This window comes from Ranitomeya variabilis, chromosome 7 (assembly GCF_051348905.1).
Source record: "Ranitomeya variabilis isolate aRanVar5 chromosome 7, aRanVar5.hap1, whole genome shotgun sequence".
In the NCBI taxonomy this organism is placed as follows: Eukaryota; Metazoa; Chordata; class Amphibia; order Anura; family Dendrobatidae; genus Ranitomeya; species Ranitomeya variabilis.
Window position 1 is genome coordinate 241,315,330 of NC_135238.1, and position 23,642 is coordinate 241,338,971.

The following is a 23,642-nucleotide window of genomic DNA, read 5'->3' on the forward strand; positions in this document are numbered from 1 at the left end:
CAGAGGGGGACAGGAGACGGAGCCAGAGGGGGCAGGAGATGGAGCCACAGGGGAGCAGGAGACGGAGCCAGAGGGGGGCAGGAGACGGAGACAGAGGGGGGCAAGAGACGGAGACAGAGGGGGCAGGAGACGGAGCCAGAGGGAGGCAGGAGATGGAGCCAGAGGGAGGCAGATGGAGCCGGGGGGGGGGGGGGGGCAGGAGACAGAGCCAGAGGGGGGCAGGAGACGGAGCCAGAGGGGGGCAGGAGACGGAGCCAGAGGGGGGCAGGAGATGGAGCCAGAGGGGGCAGGAGACGGAGCCAGAGGGGGGCAGGAGACGGAGCCAGAGGGGGGCAGGCGACAGAGCCAGAGGGGGGCAGGCGACAGAGCCAGAGGGGGGCAGGCGACAGAGCCAGAGGGGGGCAGGCAACAGAGCCAGAGGGGGGCAGGAGAAGAAGCCACAGGGGGGCAGGAGACGGAGCCAGAGGTGGGCAGGAGACGAAGCCACAGGGGGCAGGAGAAGAAGCCACAGGGGGGCAGGAGACGGAGCCACAGGGGGGCACGAGACGGAGCCAGAGGGGGGCAGGAGAAGGAGCCAGTATCTGGGGTCTCCGTCTATAGGGGGCCGTCCGTGTATCTGGGGTCTCCGTCTATAGGGGACAGTCCGTGTATTGGGGGTCTCCGTCTATACGGGGCAGTCCGTGTAACTGGGGTCTCCGTCTATGAGGGGCAGTCCGGGTATAAGGGGTCTCCGTCTATGAGGGGCAGTCCGTGTATCGGGGGTCTCCGTCTATAGGAGCAGTCCGTGTATCTGGGGTCTCCGTCTATGAGGGGCAGCCCGTGTATCTGGGGTCTCCGTCTATAGGGGCAGTCCGTGTATCTGGGGTCTCCGTCTATAGGGGCAGCCCGTGTATCTGGGGTCTCCGTCTATAGGGGCAGTCTGTGTATCGGGGGTCTCCGTCTATAGGGGCAGTCCGTGTATCGGGGGTCTCCATCTATAGGGTCAGTCCGTGTATCTGGGGTCTCTGTCTATAGGGGCAGTCTGTGTATCGGGGTCTGCGTCTATGAGGGGCAGCCCGTGTATCTGGGGTCTCCGTCTATAAAGGCAGTCTGTGTATCAGGGGTCTCCGTCTATGAGGGGCAGTCCGTGTATCTGGGGTCTCCGTCTATAGGGGCAGTCTGTGTATCGGGGTCTGCGTCTATGAGGGGCAGTCCGTGTATCTGGGGTCTCCGTCTATAGGGGCAGCCCGTGTATCTGGGGTCTCCGTCTATAAAGGCAGTCCGTGTATCGGGGTCTCCGTCTATGAGGGGCAGTCCGTGTATCGGGGTCTCCGTCTATGAGGGGCAGTCCGTGTATCGGGGTCTCCGTCTATGAGGGGCAGTCTGTGTATCGGGGGTCTCCGTCTATAGGGGCAGTCCGTGTATCTGGGGTCTCCGTCTATGAGGGGCAGTCCGTGTATCTGGGGTCGTCTATAGGGGGCAGTCCGTGTATCGGGGGTCTCCGTCTATGAGGGGCAGTCCGTGTATCGGGGGTCTCCGCCTATGAGGGGCAGTTCGTGTATCGGGGGTCTCCGTCTATGAGGGGCAGTCCGTGTATCGGGGGTCTCCGTCTATGAGGGGCAGTCCGTGTATCGGGGGTCTCCGTCTATGAGGGGCAGTCCGTGTATCGGGGGTCTCCATCTATAGGAGCAGTCCGTGTATCTGGGGTCTCCGTCTATGAGGGGCAGCCCGTGTATCTGGGGTCTCCGTCTATAGGGGCAGTCCGTGTATCTGGGGTCTCCGTCTATAGGGGCAGCCCATGTATCTGGGGTCTCCGTCTATAGGGGCAGTCTGTGTATCGGGGGTCTCCGTCTATAGGGGCAGTCCGTGTATCGGGGGTCTCCATCTATAGGGTCAGTCCGTGTATCTGGGGTCTCTGTCTATAGGGGCAGTCTGTGTATCGGGGTCTGTGTCTATGAGGGGCAGCCCGTGTATCTGGGGTCTCCGTCTATAAAGGCAGTCTGTGTATCAGGGGTCTCCGTCTATGAGGGGCAGTCCGTGTATCTGGGGTCTCCGTCTATAGGGGCAGTCTGTGTATCGGGGTCTGCGTCTATGAGGGGCAGTCCGTGTATCTGGGGTCTCCGTCTATAAAGGCAGTCCGTGTATCGGGGTCTCCGTCTATGAGGGGCAGTCCGTGTATCGGGGTCTCCGTCTATGAGGGGCAGTCCGTGTATCGGGGTCTCCGTCTATGAGGGGCAGTCTGTGTATCGGGGGTCTCCGTCTATAGGGGCAGTCCGTGTATCTGGGGTCTCCGTCTATGAGGAGCAGTCCGTGTATCGGGGGTCTCCGTCTATGGGGGCAGTATGTGTATCGGGGGTCTCCGTCTATGAGGGACAGTCCGTGTATCTGGGGTCTCCGTCTATGAGGGGCAGTCTGTGTATCGGGGGTCTCCGTCTATGAGGGGCAGTCCGTGTATCGGGGGTCTCCGTCTATGAGGGACAGTCCGTGTATCGGGGGTCTCCCTCTATGAGGGGCAGTCCGTGTATCGGGAACTCCGTCTATGAGGGGCAATCCGTGTATCGGGGTCTCCGTCTATGAGGGGCAGTCCGTGTATCGGGGGTCTCCGTCTATGAGGGGCAGTCCGTGTATCGGGGGTCTCCGTCTATGAGGGGCAGTCCGTGTATCGGGGGTCTCCGTCTGAGGGGCAGTCCGTGTATCGGGGGTCTCCGTCTATGAGGGGCAGTCCGTGTATCGGGGGTCTCCGTCTATGAGGGGCAGTCTGTGTATCTGGGGTCTCCGTCTATGAGGGGCAGTCCGTGTATTGGGGGTCTCCGTCTATGAGGGGCAGTCCGTGTATCGGGGGTCTCCGTCTATGAGGGGCAGTCCGTGTATCGGGGGTCTCCGTCTATAGGGGCAGTCTGTGTATCGGGGGTCTCCGTCTATAGGGGCAGTCCGTGTATCGGGGTCTGCGTCTATGAGGGGCAGTCCGTGTATCGGGGGTCTCCGTCTATGAGGGGCAGTCCGTGTATCGGGGGTCTCCGTCTATGAGGGGCAGTCCGTGTATCGGGGGTCTCCGTCTATGAGGGGCAGTCCGTGTATCGGGGTCTCCGTCTATGAGGGGCAGTCCGTGTATCGGGGTCTCCGTCTATGAGGGGCAGTCCGTGTATCGGGGGTCTCCGTCTATGAGGGGCAGTCCGGGTATCGGGGGTCTCCGTCTATGAGGGGCAGTCCGTGTATCGGGATCTCCGTCTATGAGGGGCAGTCCGTGTATCGGGGGTCTCCGTCTATGAGGGGCAGTCCGTGTATCGGGGGTCTCCGTCTATGAGGGGCAGTCCGTGTATCGGGGGTCTCCGTCTATGAGGGGCAGTCCGTGTATCGGGGGTCTCCGTCTATGAGGGGCAGTCCGTGTATCGGGGGTCTCCGTCTATGAGGGGCAGTCCGTGTATCGGGGGTCTCCGTCTATAGGGGCAGTCTGTGTATCGGGGGTCTCCGTCTATAGGGGCAGTCCGTGTATCGGGGTCTGCGTCTATGAGGGGCAGTCCGTGTATCGGGGGTCTCCGTCTATGAGGGGCAGTCCGTGTATCGGGGGTCTCCGTCTATGAGGGGCAGTCCGTGTATCGGGGGTCTCCGTCTATGAGGGGCAGTCCGTGTATCGGGGTCTCCGTCTATGAGGGGCAGTCCGTGTATCGGGGTCTCCGTCTATGAGGGGCAGTCCGTGTATCGGGGGTCTCCGTCTATGAGGGGCAGTCCGGGTATCGGGGGTCTCCGTCTATGAGGGGCAGTCCGTGTATCGGGATCTCCGTCTATGAGGGGCAGTCCGTGTATCGGGGGTCTCCGTCTATGAGGGGCAGTCCGTGTATCGGGGGTCTCCGTCTATGAGGGGCAGTCCGTGTATCGGGGGTCTCCGTCTATGAGGGGCAGTCCGTGTATCGGGGGTCTCCGTCTATGAGGGGCAGTCCGTGTATCGGGGGTCTCCGTCTATGAGGGGCAGTCTGTGTATCGGGGGTCTCCGTCTATAGGGGCAGTCCGTGTATCGGGGTCTGCGTCTATGAGGGGCAGTCCGTGTATCGGGGGTCTCCGTCTATGAGGGGCAGTCCGTGTATCGGGGGTCTCCGTCTATGAGGGGCAGTCCGTGTATCGGGGTCTCCGTCTATGAGGGGCAGTCCGTGTATCGGGGGTCTCCGTCTATGAGGGGCAGTCTGTGTATCGGGGTCTCCGTCTATGAGGGGCAGTCCGTGTATCGGGATCTCCGTCTATGAGGGGCAGTCCGTGTATCGGGGGTCTCCGTCTATAGGGGCAGTCTGTGTATCGGGGGTCTCCGTCTATAGGGGCAGTCCGTGTATCGGGGTCTGCGTCTATGAGGGGCAGTCCGTGTATCGGGGTCTCCGTCTACGAGGGGCAGTCCGTGTATCGGGGGTCTCCGTCTATGAGGGGCAGTCCGTGTATCGGGGGGTCTCCGTTTATGAGGGGCAGTCCGTGTATCGGGGGTCTCCGTCTATGAGGGGCAGTCCGTGTATCGGGGGTCTCCGTTTATGAGGGGCAGTCCGTGTATCTGGGGTCTCCGTCTATGAGGGGCAGTCCGTGTATCGGGGGTCTCCGTTTATGAGGGGCAGTCCGTGTATCTGGGGTCTCCGTCTATGAGGGGCAGTCCGTGTATCGGGGGTCTCCGTCTATGAGGGGCAGTCCGTGTATCGGGGGTCTCCGTCTATGAGGGGCAGTCCGTGTATCTGGGGTCTCCGTCTATGAGGGGCAGTCCGTGTATCGGGGTCTCCGTCTATGAGGGGCAGTCCGTGTATCGGGGGTCTCCGTCTATGAGGGGCAGTCCGTGTATCGGGGTCTCCGTCTATGAGGGGCAGTCCGTGTATCGGGGGTCTCCGTCTATGAGGGGCAGTCCGTGTATCGGGGTCTCCGTCTATGAGGGGCAGTCCGTGTATCTGGGGTCTCCGTCTATGAGGGGCAGTCCGTGTTCTCGGCTTTGCACTCACCTTGGACACAGAGCTCGCACTTCACCTCTCTCCCTGACCGTTGACCCTGCTCTGAGCTCCGCCCCCCTGCGGGCTGCTCACGGCTCTACCTCCCCGCGCCGTTGCCCTGGTGACAGCTCCGGGTGTCAGTGACTGTTCTCTCCCTGCGGCTGCAGTCGGGACAATGTGAACAGACAACAAGCGACCGCGCGGGGAAGAGCGGCAGGTGCGAGCGCGGAGCGGGGAAGCCTGCACTGCCGGCGACATCTGCTGGACAAGCGGGGAACTGCAGGCGGCTGAGTACTACATCTCCGATCATCAATACTCCGCCCTATAATAGATCCGATCATCAATACTCCGCCCTATAATAGATCCGATCATCAATACTCCGCCCTATAATATATCCGATCATCAATACTCCGCCCTATAATAGATCCGATCATCAATACTCCGCCCTATAATAGATCCGATCATCAATACTCCGCCCTATAATAGATCCGATCATCAATACTCCGCCCTATAATAGATCCGATCATCAATACTCCGCCCTATAATAGATCCGATCATCAATACTCCGCCCTATAATAGATCTCATCATCAATACTCCGCCCTATAATGGATCCGATCATCAATACTCCGCCCTATAATAGATCCGATCATCAATACTCCGCCCTATAATGGATCCGATCATCAATACTCCGCCCTATAATAGATCCGATCATCAATACTCCGCCCTATAATAGATCCGATCATCAATACTCCGCCCTATAATAGATCCGATCATCAATACTCCGCCCTATAATAGATCCGATCATCAATACACCATCCTATAATAGATCCGATCATCAATACTCCGCCCTATAATAGATCCGATCATCAATACTCCGCCCTATAATAGATCCGATCATCAATACTCCGCCCTATAATAGATCCGATCATCAATACTCCGCCCTATAATAGATCCGATCATCAATACTCCGCCCTATAATAGATCTAATCATCAATACTCCGCCCTATAATAGATCCGATCATCAATACTCCGCCCTATAATGGATCCGATCATCAATACTCCGCCCTATAATAGATCCGATCATCAATACTCCGCCCTATAATAGATCCGATCATCAATACTCCGCCCTATAATAGATCCGATCATCAATACTCCGCCCTATAATAGATCCGATCATCAATATTCCGCCCTATAATAGATCCAATCATCAATACTCCGCCCTATAATAGATCCGATCATCAATACTCCGCCCTATAATAGATCCGATCATCAATACTCCGCCCTATAATAGATCCGATCATCAATACTCCGCCCTATAATAGATCCGATCATCAATACTCCGCCCTATAATAGATCCGATCATCAATACTCCGCCCTATAATAGATCCGATCATCAATACTCCGCCCTATAATAGATCCGATCATCAATACTCCGCCCTATAATAGATCCGATCATCAATACTCCGCCCTATAATAGATCCGATCATCAATACTCCGCCCTATAATAGATCCGATCATCAATACTCCGCCCTATAATAGATCCGATCATCAATACTCCGCCCTATAATAGATCCGATCATCAATACTCCGCCCTATAATAGATCCGATCATCAATACTCCGCCCTATAATAGATCCGATCATCAATACTCCGCCCTATAATAGATCCGATCATCAATACTCCGCCCTATAATAGATCCGATCATCAATACTCCGCCCTATAATAGATCCGATCATCAATACTCCGCCCTATAATGGATCCGATCATCAATACTCCGCCCTATAATAGATCTAATCATCAATAATCCGCCCTATAATAGATCCGATCATCAATACTCCGCCCTATAATAGATCCGATCATCAATACTCCGCCCTATAATAGATCCGATCATCAATACTCCGCCCTATAATAGATCCGATCATCAATACTCCGCCCTATAATAGATCTAATCATCAATACTCCGCCCTATAATAGATCCGATCATCAATACTCCGCCCTATAATGGATCCGATCATCAATACTCCGCCCTATAATAGATCCGATCATCAATACTCCGCCCTATAATAGATCCGATCATCAATACTCCGCCCTATAATAGATCCGATCATCAATACTCCGCCCTATAATAGATCCGATCATCAATACTCCGCTCTATAATAGATCTAATCATCAATACTCCGCCCTATAATAGATCCGATCATCAATACTCCGCCCTATAATAGATCCGATCATCAATACTCTGCCCTATAATAGATTCGATCATCAATACTCCGCCCTATAATAGATCCGATCAAAAATACTCCGCCCTATAATGGATCCGATCATCAATACTCCACCCTATAATAGATCCGATCATCAATACTCCGCCCTATAATAGCTCCGATCATCAATACTCCGCCCTATAATGGATCCGATCATTAATACTCCGCCCTATAATAGATCCGATCATCAATACTCCGCCCTATAATAGATCCGATCATCAATACTCCGCCCTATAATGGATCCGATCATCAATACTCCGCCCTATAATAGATCCAATCATCAATACTCTGCCTATAATAGATCCGATCATCAATACTCCGCCTATAATAGATCCGATCATCAATACTCCGCCCTATAATAGATCTAATCATCAATACTCCGCCCTATAATAGATCCAATCATCAATACTCCGCCCTATAATAGATCCGATCATCAATACTCCGCCCTATAATAGATCGAATCATCAATACTCCGCCCTATAATGGATCCGATCATCAATACTCCACCCTATAATAGATCCGATCATCAATACTCCGCCCTATAATGGATCCGATCATCAATACTCCGCCCTATAATGGATCCGATCATCAATACTCCGCCCTATAATAGATCCGATCATCAATACTCCGCCCTATAATAGATCCGATCATCAATACTCCGCCCTATAATAGATCTGATCATCAATACTCCGCCCTATAATAGATCCAATCATCAATACTCCGCCCTATAACAGATCCGATCATCAATACTCTGCCCTATAATTTATCCGATCATCAATACACCATCCTATAATAGATCCGATCATCAATACTCCGCCCTATAATAGATCCGATCATCAATACTCCGCCATATAATAGATCCGATCATCAATACTCCGCTCTCTAATAGATCCGATCATCAATACTCCGCCCTATAATAGATCCGATCATCAATACTCCGCCCTATAATAGATCCGATCATCAATACTCCGCCTATAATAGATCCGATCATCAATACTCCGCCCCATAATAGATCCGATCTTCAATACTCCGCCCTATAATAGATCTAATCATCAATACTCCGCCCTATAATGGATCCGATCATCAATACTCCGCCCTATAATAGATCCGATCATCAATACTCCGCCCTATAATAGATCCGATCATCAATACTCCGCCCTATAATAGATCCGATCATCAATACTCCGCCCTATAATGGATCCGATCATCAATACTCCGCCCTATAATAGATCTAATCATCAATAATCCGCCCTATAATAGATCCGATCATCAATACTCCGCCCTATAATAGATCCGATCATCAATACTCCGCCCTATAATAGATCCGATCATCAATACTCCGCCCTATAATAGATCCGATCATCAATACTCCGCCCTATAATAGATCTAATCATCAATACTCCGCCCTATAATAGATCCGATCATCAATACTCCGCCCTATAATGGATCCGATCATCAATACTCCGCCCTATAATAGATCCGATCATCAATACTCCGCCCTATAATAGATCCGATCATCAATACTCCGCCCTATAATAGATCCGATCATCAATACTCCGCCCTATAATAGATCCGATCATCAATACTCCGCTCTATAATAGATCTAATCATCAATACTCCGCCCTATAATAGATCCGATCATCAATACTCCGCCCTATAATAGATCCGATCATCAATACTCTGCCCTATAATAGATCCGATCATCAATACTCCGCCCTATAATAGATCCGATCATCAATACTCCGCCCTATAATAGATCCGATCATCAATACTCCGCCCTATAATATATCCGATCATCAATACTCCGCCCTATAATAGATCTAATCATCAATACTCCGCCCTATAATAGATCCGATCATCAATACTCCGCCCTAAAATAGATCCGATCATCAATACTCCGCCCTATAATAGATCCGATCATCAATACTCCGCCCTATAATGGATCCGATCATCAATACTCCGCCCTATAATGGATCCGATCATCAATACACCGCCCTATAATGGATCCGATCATCAATACTCCGCCCTATAATAGATCCGATCATCAATACTCCGCCCTATAATAGACCTAAACATCAATACTCCGCCCTATAATAGATCTAATCATCAATACTCTGCCCTATAATAGATCCGATCATCAATACTCCGCCCTATAATAGATCCTATCATCAATACTCTGCCTATAATAGATCCAATCATCAATACTCTGCCTATAATAGATCCAATCATCAATATCCCACCCTATAATAGATCCGATCATCAATACTCCGCCCTATAACAGATCCGATCATCAATACTCCGCCCTATAATAGATCCGATCATCAATACTCCGCCCTATAATAGATCCGATCATCAATACTCCGCCCTATAATAGATCTGATCATCAATACTCCGCCCTATAATAGATCCGATCATCAATACTCCGCCCTATAATAGATCCGATCATCAATACTCCGCCCTATAATAGATCCGATCATCAATACTCCGCCCTATAATAGATCCGATCATCAATATTCCGCCCTATAATAGATCCGATCATCAATACTCCGCTCTCTAATAGATCCGATCATCAATACTCCGCCCTATAATAGATCCGATCATCAATACTCCGCCCTATAATGGATCCGATCATCAATACTCCGCCCTATAATAGATCCGATCATCAATACTCCGCCCTATAATAGATCCGATCATCAATACTCCGCCCTATAATAGATCCGATCATCAATACTCCGCCCTATAATAGATCTAATCATCAATACTCCGCCCTATAATAGATCCGATCATCAATACTCCGCCCTATAATAGATCCGATCATCAATACTCCGCCCTATAATAGATCCGATCATCAATACTCCGCTCTCTAATAGATCCGATCATCAATACTCCGCCCTATAATAGACCTAAACATCAATACTCCGCCCTATAATAGATCTAATCATCAATACTCTGCCCTATAATAGATCCGATCATCAATACTCCGCCCTATAATAGATCCTATCATCAATACTCTGCCTATAATAGATCCAATCATCAATACTCTGCCTATAATAGATCCAATCATCAATATCCCACCCTATAATAGATCCGATCATCAATACTCCACCCTATAACAGATCCGATCATCAATACTCCGCCCTATAATAGATCCGATCATCAATACTCCGCCCTATAATAGATCCGATCATCAATACTCCGCCCTATAATAGATCCGATCATCAATACTCCGCCCTATAATAGATCCGATCATCAATACTCCGCCCTATAATAGATCCGATCATCAATACTCCGCCCTATAATAGATCCGATCATCAATATTCCGCCCTATAATAGATCCGATCATCAATACTCCGCTCTCTAATAGATCCGATCATCAATACTCCGCCCTATAATAGATCCGATCATCAATACTCCGCCCTATAATGGATCCGATCATCAATACTCCGCCCTATAATAGATCCGATCATCAATACTCCGCCCTATAATAGATCCGATCATCAATACTCCGCCCTATAATAGATCCGATCATCAATACTCCGCCCTATAATAGATCTAATCATCAATACTCCGCCCTATAATAGATCCGATCATCAATATTCCGCCCTATAATAGATCCGATCATCAATACTCCGCTCTCTAATAGATCCGATCATCAATACTCCGCCCTATAATAGATCCGATCATCAATACTCCGCCCTATAATGGATCCGATCATCAATACTCCGCCCTATAATAGATCCGATCATCAATACTCCGCCCTATAATAGATCCGATCATCAATACTCCGCCCTATAATAGATCCGATCATCAATACTCCGCCCTATAATAGATCCGATCATCAATACTCCGCCCTATAATAGATCCGATCATCAATACTCCGCTCTCTAATAGATCCGATCATCAATACTCCGCCCTATAATAGATCCGATCATCAATACTCCGCCCTATAATAGATCCGATCATCAATACTCCGCTCTCATAGATCCGATCATCAATACTCCGCCCTATAATAGATCCGATCATCAATACTCCGCCCTATAATAGATCCGATCATCAATACTCCGCCCTATAATAGATCTAATCATCAATACTCCGCCCTATAATAGATCCGATCATCAATACTCCGCCCTATAATGGATCCGATCATCAATACTCCGCCCTATAATAGATCCGATCATCAATACTCCGCCCTATAATAGATCCGATCATCAATACTCCGCCCTATAATAGATCCGATCATCAATACTCCGCCCTATAATAGATCCGATCATCAATACTCCGCCCTATAATAGATCCGATCATCAATACTCCGCCCTATAATAGATCCGATCATCAATACTCCGCCCTATAATAGATCCGATCATCAATACTCCGCCCTATAATAGATCCGATCATCAATACTCCGCCCTATAATAGATCCGATCATCAATACTCCGCCCTATAATACATCTAATCATCAATACTCCGCCCTATAATGGATCCGATCATCAATACTCCGCCCTATAATAGATCCGATCATCAATACTCCGCCCTATAATGGATCCGATCATCAATACTCCGCCCTATAATGGATCCGATCATCAATACTCCACCCTATAATAGATCCGATCATCAATACTCCGCCCTATAATAGATTCGATCATCAATACTCCGCCCTATAATAGATCCGATCATCAATACTCCGCCCTATAATGGATCCGATCATCAATACTCCACCCTATAATAGATCCGATCATCAATACTCCGCCCTATAATAGATCCGATCATCAATACTCCGCCCTATAATAGATCCGATCATCAATACTCCGCCCTATAATAGATCCGATCATCAATACTCCGCTCTCATAGATCCGATCATCAATACTCCGCCCTATAATAGATCCGATCATCAATACTCCGCTCTCATAGATCCGATCATCAATACTCCGCCCTATAATAGATCCGATCATCAATACTCCGCTCTCATAGATCCGATCATCAATACTCCGCCCTATAATAGATCCGATCATCAATACTCCGCCCTATAATGGATCCGATCATCAATACTCCGCCCTATAATGGATCCGATCATCAATACTCCACCCTATAATAGATCCGATCATCAATACTCCGCCCTATAATAGATCCGATCATCAATACTCCGCCCTATAATAGATCCGATCATCAATACTCCGCCCTATAATAGATCCGATCATCAATACTCCGCTCTCATAGATCCGATCATCAATACTCCGCCCTATAATAGATCCGATCATCAATACTCCGCTCTCATAGATCCGATCATCAATACTCCGCCCTATAATAGATCCGATCATCAATACTCCGCCCTATAATGGATCCGATCATCAATACTCCGCCCTATAATGGATCCGATCATCAATACTCCACCCTATAATAGATCCGATCATCAATACTCCGCCCTATAATAGATCCGATCATCAATACTCCGCCCTATAATAGATCCGATCATCAATACTCCGCCCTATAATAGATCCGATCATCAATACTCCGCTCTCATAGATCCGATCATCAATACTCCGCCCTATAATAGATCCGATCATCAATACTCCGCCCTATAATAGATCCGATCATCAATACTCCGCCCTATAATAGATCTAATCATCAATACTCCGCCCTATAATAGATCCGATCATCAATACTCCGCCCTATAATGGATCCGATCATCAATACTCCGCCCTATAATAGATCCGATCATCAATACTCCGCCCTATAATAGATCCGATCATCAATACTCCGCCCTATAATAGATCCGATCATCAATACTCCGCCCTATAATAGATCCGATCATCAATACTCCGCCCTATAATAGATCCGATCATCAATACTCCGCCCTATAATAGATCCGATCATCAATACTCCGCCCTATAATAGATCCGATCATCAATACTCCGCCCTATAATAGATCCGATCATCAATACTCCGCCCTATAATAGATCCGATCATCAATACTCCGCCCTATAATACATCTAATCATCAATACTCCGCCCTATAATGGATCCGATCATCAATACTCCGCCCTATAATAGATCCGATCATCAATACTCCGCCCTATAATGGATCCGATCATCAATACTCCGCCCTATAATGGATCCGATCATCAATACTCCACCCTATAATAGATCCGATCATCAATACTCCGCCCTATAATAGATTCGATCATCAATACTCCGCCCTATAATAGATCCGATCAAAAATACTCCGCCCTATAATGGATCCGATCATCAATACTCCACCCTATAATAGATCCGATCATCAATACTCCGCCCTATAATAGCTCCGATCATCAATACTCCGCCCTATAATGGATCCGATCATTAATACTCCGCCCTATAATAGATCCGATCATCAATACTCCGCCCTATAATAGATCCGATCATCAATACTCCGCCCTATAATGGATCCGATCATCAATACTCCGCCCTATAATAGATCCAATCATCAATACTCTGCCTATAATAGATCCGATCATCAATACTCCGCCTATAATAGATCCGATCATCAATACTCCGCCCTATAATAGATCTAATCATCAATACTCCGCCCTATAATAGATCCAATCATCAATACTCCGCCCTATAATAGATCCGATCATCAATACTCCGCCCTATAATAGATCGAATCATCAATACTCCGCCCTATAATGGATCCGATCATCAATACTCCACCCTATAATAGATCCGATCATCAATACTCCGCCCTATAATGGATCCGATCATCAATACTCCGCCCTATAATGGATCCGATCATCAATACTCCGCCCTATAATAGATCCGATCATCAATACTCCGCCCTATAATAGATCCGATCATCAATACTCCGCCCTATAATAGATCTGATCATCAATACTCCGCCCTATAATAGATCCAATCATCAATACTCCGCCCTATAACAGATCCGATCATCAATACTCTGCCCTATAATTTATCCGATCATCAATACACCATCCTATAATAGATCCGATCATCAATACTCCGCCCTATAATAGATCCGATCATCAATACTCCGCCATATAATAGATCCGATCATCAATACTCCGCCCTATAATAGATCCGATCATCAATACTCCGCCCTATAATAGATCCGATCATCAATACTCCGCCTATAATAGATCCGATCATCAATACTCCGCCCCATAATAGATCCGATCTTCAATACTCCGCCCTATAATAGATCTAATCATCAATACTCCGCCCTATAATGGATCCGATCATCAATACTCCGCCCTATAATAGATCCGATCATAAATACTCCGCCCTATAATAGATCCGATCATCAATACTCCGCCCTATAATAGATCTGATCATCAATACTCCGCCCTATAATAGATCTGATCATCAATACTCTGCCCTATAATAGATCCGATCATCAATACTCCGCCCTATAATAGATCCGATCATCAATACTCCGCCCTATAATAGATCCGATCATCAATACTCCGCCCTATAATAGATCCGATCATCAATACTCCGCCCTATAATAGATCTAATCATCAATACTCCGCCCTATAATAGATCCGATCATCAATGCTCCGCCCTATAATAGATCCGATCATCAATACTCCGCCCTATAATAGATCCGATCATCAATACTCCGCCCTATAATAGATCCGATCATCAATACACCATCCTATAATAGATCCGATCATCAATACTCCGCCATATAATAGATCCGATCATCAATACTCCGCCCTATAATAGATCCGATCATCAATACTCCGCCCTATAATAGATCCGATCATCAATACTCCACCCTATAATAGATCCGATCATCAATACTCCGCCATATAATAGATCCGATCATCAATACTCCGCTCTCTAATAGATCCGATCATCAATACCCCGCCCTATAATAGATACGATCATCAATACTCCACCCTATAATAGATCCGATAATCTATACTCCGCCATATAATAGATCTGATCATCAATACTCCGCCCTATAATAGATACGATCATTAATACTCCGCCCTATAATAGATCTAATCATCAATACTCCGCCCTATAATAGATCCGATCATCAATACTCCGCCCTATAATAGATCCGATCATCAATACTCCGCCCTATAATAGATACGATCATCAATACTCCGCTCTCTAATAGATCCGATCATCAATACTCCGCCCTATAATAGATCCAATCATCAATACTCCGCTCTCATAGATCCGATCATCAATACTCCGCTCTCTAATAGATCCGATCATCAATACTCCACCCTATAATAGATCCGATCTTCAATACTCCTCCCTATAATAGATCCAATCATCAATACTCCGCCCTATAATAGATCCGATCTTCAATACTCCGCTCTGTGACCTCAAAACTTAAGGGAATGTGCACATGTTGCAGATTTCCTGCAGATCCGCAGCGTTTTTTTCCACGCAGAAACACTGCAGATCCGCAAGTGATTTCCAGTAGAATGTAAATCAATGGCAAAAAAAATGCTAATGGTGCAGAAAATACTGAGCGGACAACGCAGCAGATTAAAAGAAGGAGCATGTGAATCTCTTGCTGATCTGCAGCGTTACTGCACCCATTCCATAATAGAAATTCGCAGGGGTAAAAACGCATGAAATCCGCACAGAATCCGCAGTAAATCCGCAACAAAAATGCACAAAATCTGCAAAAAAAAGTGCAGATTTTGACCTGCGTTTTCTGCCAAGAGATGCAGAATCCGCACAGAAAATTCCACAGGCTAATCTGCAACGTGTGCACATACCCTAAGAGATCTCCAACTTTCCAAATACCTTCGCCCCCGGAGGTCCCAGGCGGGAGATAATAAAGCCATATTTCCCATCATGATTTTAGCATTGCTCAGATAGGAAATATTCCAAGAAAATAGAAAGCTGCACTCTGGTTTATTTAGAATGGTAAATCTAGAAAAGTGGAACCGCATTACTGCCATAGAAAATGTATAAGTGCTACATTATGTACAGATGGAATGTGGGAAAATTGGAAATGCAATATTGCTACAGGAACGTTACAGTAAAAGAAGGTGCTTAGCGCATAAACTGGCCAATGTTACTGAGCCCAGCTGCCGCCGCCGAGGCGTACCTTATAGTTGGGTCCCTGTCCTTATAAGACACCTCTCTTGGTCTAAAAGCTCACAATTTATGGGGCAGGAAGGATCCAGCTAGTTACAACCACCTGAGGCTTTTGTTTTTTCTTAGTATTATTGTGCTAGTTGGCACCTGTTCACACTAGTTGGGATGTGCTGGTCAGTTTTTCTGTTTGTAGCAAATTCCTGTGACGTGCACTCCTACTCCCATCAGCCTCAGGTGGCTGTAACTAGCTGCATCCTTCCTGCCCCATAAATTGTGAGCTTTTAGACCAAGAGAGGTGTCTTATAAGGACAGGGACCCAACTATAAGGTACGCCTCGGCGGTGGCAGCTGGGCTCATATACATTGGCCAGTTTATGCGCTAAGCACCTTCTTTTACAGAAACGTTCCTGTAGCAATATTGCATTTCCAATTTTCCCAAATTCCATCTGTACATAATGTAGCATTTACCCATTTACTACGGCAGTAATGCGGCTCCATTTTTCTACATTAACCATTCTAAATAATCCAAAGTGCAGCTTTATATTTTTTTGAATATTTCCTATCTGTGCAATGCTAAAATCATGATGGGAAATATGGCTTTATTATCTCCCACCTGGGACCTCCGGGGGCGAAGGTATTTGGAAAGTTGGAGATCTCTTAAGCTTTGAGGTCACGGAAGAGAGATGTGGTTGTGGTTTATATATATAATTGTCTAAGGGGTACTTCCGTCTGTTTGTCTGTAACGGAAATCCCGGGTCGCTGATTGGTCGCAGCCGGCTGGCCGCAACCAATCAGCGACAGGCACAGTCCGGCCGTAAATTGGCCCCTCCCTACTTCCGTCCAGTCAGTGCCCCCTCCATACTTCCCTCCAGTCAGCGCCCACATAACGTTATAGGACTGTGTTACACCACAGCATAACGCCTATGCAGCATCAATGGTGAAAAACATATAATGTTAAAAATAATAAAAAAAATATATATATATATATTCTCACCTTCTGCCGTCCGCGCCAGCCTTTCCCGCTCCTCGCGATGCTCCAGACCCAAGAATGCATTGCGGCAATGACCGGAGATGACGTAGCGGTCTCGCGAGACCGGTACATCATCACGTGTTATTGCCGCAATGCATTACTGGGAACGAAGCGTCGCGACGAGCATCGGTATAGGCCTGGCCTGGATCTGGAGGCCGCCGGAAGGTGAGTATATAACTATTTTTTATTTTTATTCTTTTTTTAACAGGGATATGGTGCCCACATTGCTATATACTACGTGGGCTGTGTTATATACTACGTGGCTGTGTTATATACTGTGTGGGCTGTGTTATATACTATGTGGGCTGTGCTATATACTACGTGGCTGTGTCATATACTACGTGGCCTGTGTTATATACTATGTGGCTGTGTTATATACTACATGGCTGTGCTATATACTGCGTTGGCTGTGCTATATACTGCGTGGCCTGTGTTATATACTATGTGGCTGTGTTATATACTGTGTGGCTGTGTTATATACTGTGTGGCTGTATTATATACTACGTGGATGTGCTATATACTACGTGGGCTGTGCTATATACTGCGTGGCCTGTGTTATATACTACATGGCTGTGTTATATACTATGTGGCTGTGTTATATAATACATATTCTAGAATACCGATGCGTTAGAATCGGGCCGCCATCTAGTATCTAATAAAACCAGATTATAAATTATTATGGTGCTTGAACCTCCTAGGTTCAAGCAACATATTGTAATCCGATTTCTTATATTTTATTATTCTTCTCCGCGTTTTCCGCAATTAATGCGGCCCGAACCGCTCGGCGCAGAGACCCCGTTCAGGCGGAGTTTCGAAGGCCTCGGTGGGGACAGGTGTGCTATGACTTTTATAGTCGATCTGATATGTAGATTTTATTTAAATCGCATTTTAAAAAAAAAATTTCCCATAGGAAATAATGGCGAACTTTCCATTACCCCCAACTTGACCTTCCAAAGATGGCAGCTATGCAAATGTATGGTGTCCATTTTAGGACATGATCATTTATCACAGTCAAACATCAGAATAAAGTGACTATGACACCCTCTCGTCCCGTGTGTGAAAAGTAAGTGCCCCCCCGGCCCCGTGTGTGAAAAGTAAGTGCCCCCCCGGTCCCGTGTGTGAAAAGTAAGTGCCCCCACGGCCCCGTGTGTGCAAAGTAAGTGCCCCCCGGCCCCTTGTGTGAAAAGTAAGTGCCCCCACGGCCCCGTGTGTGAAAAGTAAGTGCCCCCCCGGCCCCTTGTGTGAAAAGTAAGTGCCCCCCTGGCCCCGTGTGTGAAAAGTAAGTGCCCCCCCGGCCCCGTGTGTGAAAAGTAAGTGCCCCCCGGCCCCGTGTGTGAAAAGTAAGTGCCCACCGGCCCCGTGTGTGAAAAGTAAGTGCCCCCCGGCCCCGTGTGTGAAAAGTAAGTGCCCCCCGGCCCCGTGTGTGAAAAGTAAGTGCCCCCCAGCCCCGTGTGTGAAAAGTAAGTGCCCCCACGGCCCCGTGTGTGAAAAGTAAGTGCCCCCCCGGCCCCTTGTGTGAAAAGTAAGTGCCCCCCCGGCCCCGTGTGTGAAAAGTAAGTGCCCCCCGGCCCCGTGTGTGAAAAGTAAGTGCCCCCCGGCCCCGTGTGTGAAAAGTAAGTGCCCCCCGGCCCCGTGTGTGAAAAGTAAGTGCCCCCCCGGCCCGTGTGTGAAAAGTAAGTGCCCCCCGGCCCCGTGTGTGAAAAGTAAGTGCCCCCCGGCCCCGTGTGTGAAAAGTAAGTGCCCCCCCGGCCCCGTGTGTGAAAAGTAAGTGCCCCCCCGGTCCCGTGTGTGAAAAGTAAGTGCCCCCACGGCCCCGTGTGTGCAAAGTAAGTGCCCCCCGGCCCCTTGTGTGAAAAGTAAGTGCCCCCACGGCCCCGTGTGTGAAAAGTAAGTGCCCCCCCCGGCCCCTTGTGTGAAAAGTAAGTGCCCCCCTGGCCCCGTGTGTGAAAAGTAAGTGCCCCCCCGGCCCCGTGTGTGAAAAGTAAGTGCCCCCCGGCCCCGTGTGTGAAAAGTAAGTGCCCACCGGCCCCGTGTGTGAAAAGTAAGTGCCCCCCGGCCCCGTGTGTGAAAAGTAAGTGCCCCCCGGCCCCGTGTGTGAAAAGTAAGTGCCCCCCAGCCCCGTGTGTGAAAAGTAAGTGCCCCCACGGCCCCGTGTGTGAAAAGTAAGTGCCCCCCCGGCCCCTTGTGTGAAAAGTAAGTGCCCCCCCGGCCCCGTGTGTGAAAAGTAAGTGCCCCCCGGCCCCGTGTGTGAAAAGTAAGTGCCCCCCGGCCCCGTGTGTGAAAAGTAAGTGCCCCTCCGGCCCCGTGTGTGAAAAGTAAGTGCCCCTCCGGCCCCGTGTGTGAAAAGTAAGTGCCCCCCCCCGGTCCCGTGTGTGAAAAGTAAGTGCCCCCACGGCCCCGTGTGTGCAAAGTAAGTGCCCCCCGGCCCCTTGTGTGAAAAGTAAGTGCCCCCACGGCCCCGTGTGTGCAAAGTAAGTGCCCCCCGGCCCCTTGTGTGAAAAGTAAGTGCCCCCACGGCCCCGTGTGTGAAAAGTAAGTGCCCCTCCGGCCCCTTGTGTGAAAAGTAAGTGCCCCCCTGGCCCCGTGTGTGAAAAGTAAGTGCCCCCCCCGGCCCCGTGTGTGAAAAGTAAGTGCCCCCCGGCCCCGTGTGTGAAAAGTAAGTGCCCACCGGCCCCGTGTGTGAAAAGTAAGTGCCCCCCGGCCCCGTGTGTGAAAAGTAAGTGCCCCCCGGCCCCGTGTGTGAAAAGTAAGTGCCCCCCAGCCCCGTGTGTGAAAAGTAAGTGCCCCCACGGCCCCGTGTGTGAAAAGTAAGTGCCCCCCCGGCCCCTTGTGTGAAAAGTAAGTGCCCCCACGGCCCCGTGTGTGAAAAGTAAGTGCCCCCCGGCCCCGTGTGTGAAAAGTAAGTGCCCCCCGGCCCCGTGTGTGAAAAGTAAGTGCCCCACGGCCCCGTGTGTGAAAAGTATGTGCCCCCCGGCCCCGTGTGTGAAAAGTAAGTGCCCCCCCGGCCCCGTGTGTGAAAAGTAAGTGCCCCCCCGACCCCGTGTGTGAAAAGTAAGTGCCCCCCGGCCCCGTGTGTGAAAAGTAAGTGCCCCCCGGCCCCGTGTGTGAAATGTAAGTGCCCCCCCGGCCCCGTGTGTGAAAAGTAAGTGCCCCCCGGCCCCGTGTGTGAAAAGTATGTGCCCCCCGGCCCCGTGTGTGAAAAGTAAGTGCCCCCCGGCCCCGTGTGTGAAAAGTAAGTGCCCCCCGGCCCCGTGTGTGAAAAGTAAGTGCCCCCCGGCCCCGTGTGTGAAATGTAAGTGCCCCCCCGGCCCCGTGTGTGAAAAGTAAGTGCCCCCCGGCCCCGTGTGTGAAAAGTATGTGCCCCCCGGCCCCGTGTGTGAAAAGTAAGTGCCCCCCGGCCCCGTGTGTGAAAGGTAAGTGACCCACAACTCTGACCTGTATATAGGAGTCTGTATATAGGGGGATGTCTGTATATAGGAGTGGTGTCTGTATTTAGAGGGATGTCTGTATATTGGAGTGGTGTCTGTATATAGGGGGGTGTCTGTATATAGGAGTAGTGTCTGTATATAGGGGGATGTCTGTATATAGGAGTGGTGTCTGTATATAGAGGGATGTCTGTATATAGGAGTGGTGTCTGTATATAGAGGGATGTCTGTATATAGGAGTGATGTCTGTATATAGGGGGATGTCTGTATATAGGAGTGGTGTCTCTATATAGGGGGATGTCTGAATATAGGAGAGATGTCTGTATATAGAGGGATGTCTGTATATAGGAGTGGTGTCTGTATATAGGGGGATGTCTGTATATAGGAGTGGTGTCTTTATATAGAGGGATTTCTGTATATAGGAGTGGTGTCTGAATATAGGGGGATGTCTGTATATAGGAGTGATGTCTTTATATAGAGGGATTTCTGTATATAGGAGTGGTGTCTGTATATAGGGGGATGTCTGTATATAGGAGTGATGTCTCTATATAGGGGGATGTCTGAATATAGGAGAGATCTCTGTATATAGAGGGATGTCTATATATAGGAGTGGTGTCTGTATATAGAGGGATGTCTGTATATAGGAGTGGTGTCTGTATATAGAGGGATGTCTGTATATAGGAGTGGTGTCTGTATATAGAGGGATGTCTGTATATAGGAGTGGTGTCTGTATACAGAGGGATGTCTGTATATAGGAGTGGTGTCTGTATATAGGGGGATGTCTGTATGTAGGAGTGGTGTCTGTATATAGGGGGATGTCTGTATATAGGAGTGGTGATTGTATATAGAGGGATGTCTGTATATAGGAGTGGTGCCTGTATATAGAGGGATGTCTGTATATAGGAGTGGTGTCTGTATATAGAGGGATGTCTGTATATAGGAGTGATGTCTGTATATAGGGGGATGTCTATATAGGAGTTGTGTCTGTATATAGAGGGATGTCTGTATATAGGAGTGGTGTCTGTATATAGAGGGATGTCTGTATATAGGAGTGATGTCTGTATATAGGGGGATGTCTGTATATAGGAGTGGTGTCTGTATATAGGGGATGTCTGTATATAGGAGTGGTGTCTCTATATAGCGGGATGTCTGAATATAGGAGAGATGTCTGTATATAGGAGTGGTGTCTGTATATAGGGGGATGTCTGTATATAGGAGTGGTGTCTGTATATAGAGGGATTTCTGTATATAGGAGTGGTGTCTGTATATAGGGGGATGTCTGTATATAGGAGTGGTGTCTGTATATAGAGGGATGTCTGTATATAGGAGTGGTGTCTGTATATAGGGGGATGTCTGAATATAGGAGAGATGTCTGTATATATAGGGATGTCTGTATATAGGAGTGGTGTCTGTAGGGGGATGTCTGTATATAGGAGTGGTGTCTGTATATACAGGGATTTCTGTATATAGGAGTGGTGTCTCTATATAGGGGGATGTCTGAATATAGGAGATATGTCTGTATATAGAGGGATGTCTGTATATAGGACTGGTGTCTGTATATAGAGGGATGTCTGTATATAGGAGTGGTGTCTGTATACAGAGGGATGTCTGTATATAGGAGTGGTGTCTGCATATAGGGGGATGTCTGTATATAGGAGTGATGTCTGTATATAGGGGATATCTGTATATAGGAGTGGTGTCTGTATATAGAGGGATGTCTGTATATAGGAGTGGTGTCTGTATATAGAGGGATGTCTGTATATAGGAGTGGTGTCTGTATATAGAGGGATATCTGTATATAGGAGTGGTGTCTGTATATAGAGGGATGTCTGTATGTAGGAGTGGTGGCTGTATATAGAGGGATGTCTGTATATAGGAGTGGTGTCTGTATACAGAGGGATGTCTGTATATAGGAGTGGTGTCTGTATATAGGGTGATGTCTGTATATAGGAGTTGTGTCTGTATATAGGGGGATGTCTGTATATAGGAGTGGTGTCTGTATATAGAGGGATGTCTGTATATAGGAGTGTCTGTATATAGAGGGATGTCTGCGCATAAGAGTGGTGTCTGTATATAGAGGGATGTCTGTATATAGGAGTGGTGTCTGTATATAGAGGGATGTCTGTATATAGGAGTGGTGTCTGTATATAGAGGGATGCCTGTATATAGGAGTGGTGTCTGTATATAGGGGGATGTCCGTATATAGGAGTGGTGTCTGTACATAGAGGGATGTCTGTATATAGAGGGATGTCTGTATATAGGAGTGGTGTCTGTATATAGAGGGATGTCTGTATATAGGAGAGATGTCTGTATATAGAGGGATGTCTGTATATAGGAGTGGTGTCTGTATATAGAGGGATGTCTGTATATAGGAGTGGTGTCTGTATATAGGGGAATGTCTGTATATAAGAGTAGTGTCTGTATATAGAGGGATGTCTGTATATAGGAGTGGTGTCTGTATATAGAGGGATCTCTGTATATGGTAGTGGTGTCTGTATATAGAGGGATATCTGTATGTAGGAGTTGTGTCTGTATATAGGAGTGGTGTCTGTATATAGGGGATGTCTGTATAAAAGAGTGGTGTCTGTATATAGAGGGATGTCTGTATATAGGAGTGGTGTCTGTATATAGAGGGATGTCTGTATATAGGAGTGGTGTCTGTATATAGAGGGATGTCTGTATATAGGAGTGGTGTCTGTATATAGAGGGATGTCTGCATATAGGAGTGGTATCTGTATATAGGGGGATGTCTGTATATAGGAGTGGTGTCTGTATATAGAGGGATGTCTGTATATAGGAGAGATGTCTGTATATAGAGGGATGTCTGTATATAGGAGTGGTGTCTGTATATAAAGGGATGTCTGTATATAGGAGTGGTGTCTGTATATAGAGGGATGTCTGTATATAGGAGAGGTGCCTGCATATAGGAGTGGT

General features: G+C 48.1%; 1 protein-coding gene across 3 annotated transcripts in view; it reads right to left on the minus strand.

The window, feature by feature from the left end:
• Positions 1-5,056, minus strand: part of MYLK (myosin light chain kinase) — a 349,601-nt gene extending 344,545 nt beyond the window's left edge. For 2 of the 3 annotated variants that reach the window (XM_077273316.1, XM_077273314.1), the window contains exon 1: positions 4,944-5,056. The gene's annotated coding sequence lies outside the window, so the exon portion shown is untranslated. The remainder of the gene's footprint in view (positions 1-4,943) is intronic. The other variant, XM_077273317.1, reaches the window with a different exon arrangement.
• Between the last annotated feature and the right edge of the window lie 18,586 nt (positions 5,057-23,642).